Genomic DNA, 4,469 nt, shown 5'->3' on the forward strand with positions numbered 1-4,469 from the left:
TGTATTAGATGAATGCAATTATAAGAATTGGGTGATATATATATATATATGTAAATGCCCCAATAATAATAATTTTTAATAATTAATTGGCAGGATGTGTTATTTTGTGGTTCTCCTTCCAGAAATGGTGCTGCCCATTAAATGTGCTTTATAAATAAAGGACAAGTTGGCCAACTAGCCAGGAGTCGTACCATCTACTATCAGCATTTTATTATGCCGATAAGAGCTGCCAATATTCATCTTTTTAATTTGTTTTTCCCTGAAGATTCATGTACATGTCGCTCAGTTCTTGTGAATTTACATATCCAACATCTAAATCTCATATATATATATATATATATATATTAGGTGTTAGATATGCAAAAAAAACATTAGAATTGGGTGGTATGTATGCAAATGCCGCCTTTTTTTTTGGCAGTAATAAGAGAGAGAGATAGAGAGAGATGAAGAGAGTAAACTATAAGTTCCTCAATAAGAGAAAATATTACGTCCGTTGTCATGATGTGGAGACGACGACGTGGACTTCACCACGTCACTACACACAATGGCATGTTCGAACTGATGTTATCCACACACACGGTGTCTCGTCACTACACACAATGGCATGTTCGAACTGATGTTGTTATCCACACACACGGTGTCAGTATACTTTCTCTCACAATAGCAGCAGATGGAGCTCAACATTTGGATAGATCATTTATATTAATATCCTATTAGCTCACTAATTATCTAAGTTGAAAATAGAACATGTAACATTTAATTTTAATATTTAGTTGCATATCTTTATAAGATTTTTGAATTTTTCTATGCATAAAAAAACACATTAATGTATTTTTTATTTAAAAATTTTATCAAGTCTAATATAACTTTTAATTATAGTATAAAATAATCTGTTCATATTCAATTTGTAACATCACGTCATATTTCTTATGACATCTTCAAGTAGAATATGTCGAATGATTCATTAAATAAATATTTAAAAATTCACGAGCGGATATTTTGAACTATAAATATTTTTTATTTTTACACATAATCAGTCAAAAAATTCTTAATGCCTTGCAAGTAACATTGTGAATAGTTCATTAGTGCATCTTGATTATAAGAATGATTTAGGATAAATTTTATAATTAAATATTTTGAAGCTCATAAATATGGAAAAATATACATACATTTATGCATAGCAACGAGTGGCCACAACGTGTGGGCTGATGTGAACGTTAAGGCTTCCAGTGAAGCTTTTAGTTTATTTCTTATGCAAATTGTGGACAAGGTGAGGGGCTTTTCGGTCAACTAGATTATTACAGAACTATCCTTATGGTTAGTGATTGCAATTTTCAATTAATGATAATGCCATTTTTTAATTAATTTAAAAGGAATGATTGGTCTATTAATTGTGTTGTCAAAAATAAATTAAAACGATGTAAAAAAGAGAGATAATTAATAAAAAAATAAAATAAAATAAGTTATTTGTTTGGTTCATAATTGACTTATTTTGTGAACCTCCGGAGAACTTGTTATTAGTACAATTTTATTCGTAGAACATCATATAATTGACCAAATATAATACAATAATAGTATCTTATAAAATATTAGTATCTTTTAAAACTGTATGAGTATGAGGGTGGAGAAATTATTCCATACGGACAGTGCATGCACAGATGCATGCGTTGTCCGATCTCGGCCGTCGATCACAACTTTTTTATTTTTTTTCCTTTTTAAATGAGGGCCACCGAAATACAGTTTTGCATGCTCTGTCCATATGAAATAATTTTGCATGATGGTGGCTCAAGTTTCTTCGTAATGACCATAAGTAATCTCACTTTCTCTTTTAAATTCTATAGTTTCAACAAAAAAAAAATTATTTTAATTTTAGATTTATTTAAAATACTATAAAATTAAATTATTTATTTAAGAATTAATATTTGATGAAATAAAGTACAATAATTTAATCAAATTTAGTTCTTATCTTCAAATGTTTAAATTTACCTTGAAGTTACATGAAGTTTCTTTTTGTTAATTTAACCTTTATAAATTACATTAGTATTAACAATGTTCATAATGTAATAAAATGAAAATTTCATATAATGAATAACAAAAATAAATTTAGTAATTATAACAACTATTTTATTAGATGTAAGTTTATTGAGAAAACATAAAAGAATTTATGAAATCATTTGAATAAAAAAAGTATAATGGTTGCTTCATGATGCATCCAAAAGTTGGTATAAAATAAAGGTTTGTTTTGGAATATTTTTTATAGTTTTTTGGTCTCAAGTGTCAAAGTATATTGTAACAACCATATTGGAATTCCTTAAGCCTTGTCTGCATACCAAATAACTTATACGCAAATTTCGAGAGTATGAAAGGAAAATGAGATAGGAGAAATTATTGTGTGGAGAGATACAGTCCGAATGGGACATCGTTATATTCAGATTGTCCTTCGGACGTGTTGTCATCCACGCAGTAATTTTTCCATGAAATGGAATAATTTAGATGGGAGCTTACAAAGGGGTCTGGTATAGAGAAGAAACTGACAAAAATTGGAATACATTGCGCACAATTCTTATGTATTTACATTTCATACATAAACACTCGTATTTACACACATAGCATTTAAATCTTTAATATCACATAAAAATTAGATTTTCATCACTTTTAAAAAGTGATGCATTATTTCATGCATAAGTTTAAAACATCAAAGTGGCATGTATGCAAATATAAAAATTTAAGCGTGAGATATGCAAATACATAAAAATTGTGTGCTATGTACGGAAATGTCAATCAGATGCATCTTAACACAATTAATTGTACTTTACCCAATTATAGTTTTTCTTTAGCTAGAACTGTGATTAAACTTAGACGGCATAAGAAAAAGGAAGATTTACACGCACGCCTCTCAGTTCTTATGTACATACATATCCAACATCTAAATTTCAATTATTACATATATACCTCTTTTAATTACCTATGCATAAAAAGGTAATTTTCACTCTTTGAACTATAAATGTAAAAGATTTGGGTGGTATGAATATAAAAAGTAAGACTATAGGTGTTAAGATATGTAAATACAATGGAAATGGGTGGTATATATGCGAATGATACTCAAATGCATAAATTAAACGATTTTTCCTGCGTTTGAGTTTGGTGAGCAGAGCATTGCTTTTTTTATAATAGAGTGAAGTCAAATTTCTGACTATAAATTTCAGTTGTTTTTACAGTTTCGGTTGAGAGAAATTCAAAATTGATCAGAATGTTCAGTTTTCATGGAGTTGGGCCAACTCTTAAAATTAAATAGGAAGCGAAACGAAACAAATTCTAAGACAATTTGAACTATCAATTTTTTACGGGAAGTTTTAAGCAAATGCTGAACCAAATGTATTATATCTACGACATGTGCTTTAAGAAAAATATTATACTACATTTTTTTTTTCTTCATTTGATCGGAGTAAAAACATCAGAATTATCCAAACTATCAAGCGAGGCTTTTTTTTTCTGAACATGAAGTTTAATTAATTAAAGTTTTTGGTACACAAACAAATACATCACAAACAAAGACATATATAAAAACTGCGATGAGAGCGGAATGTCACGGATAAATAGTCCTACATCGGCTAGGTGTAAGTCACGGATAACAAGCCCCACATCGGCTAGATGTAAGGCCGAAAAACAGTAAGAGCTCTTTTTGGAGGTGACAAGTGGAATCAGAGTAGATTATTGTCTGTCATGTGTGTGGACTTTCCATGGTCCAGTGAGACACTGGTAGAGCTGATCCGTGATGAGGGCATCACGTGATTGGGTGGAGGAGAATGTTACGGACAAAAAGTATTATATTGGATAGATGTAGGGTCGAAAAGTAATATTTAAGTCCTAGACTGTCATCACCCAAAAGAGTTTTTTTGGGAGGTGATATAGTGCTCTCTTTATCTCATTTTCAAAAACATCCTCATCATAAAATTTGTGCAAAAAAAAAAAAAAAAAAAAAGTTGTAGTTGTGAATATATGATACCTCAGCGTATGAGCTGTAAAACAAAAAAAAAAATTATCTGGTCCTAAAAAAAAAATCCATTAAAAATGACACGCAATACCTCAATCAAACTTCTACACCGCCATCTGTCGCTCAAAACAAACCAAAAATCACCACGTGTCATCACAATCCCACGTGTTAAACCTCCACCTCACCTTCTCCGCCTTAAATAAACCACACCGCATTTCCCATCCAACCAACACCATCCCCTGAACAGAATCCAGATCGCCGGAGCTCTGTTTACTCCCACCATGAACCAGAATCAGCAGCCCCGCAGCCCCTCCGATTATCGCGAAGAGCCCATCAAATACGGCGACCTGTTCCCCGTCCAAGGTGACCTCGCCGGAGAACCCATCCGCCCCCGCGACGCCGCCTTGATGCAGACCGCCGAGACCCTGCTCACCGGCAAGACCCACAAAGGCGGCGCCGCCTCCGCCATGCAGTC

The sequence above is a fragment of the Phalaenopsis equestris genome, unplaced genomic scaffold (genome assembly GCF_001263595.1).
Source record: "Phalaenopsis equestris unplaced genomic scaffold, ASM126359v1 Scaffold000022, whole genome shotgun sequence".
In the NCBI taxonomy this organism is placed as follows: Eukaryota; Viridiplantae; Streptophyta; class Magnoliopsida; order Asparagales; family Orchidaceae; genus Phalaenopsis; species Phalaenopsis equestris.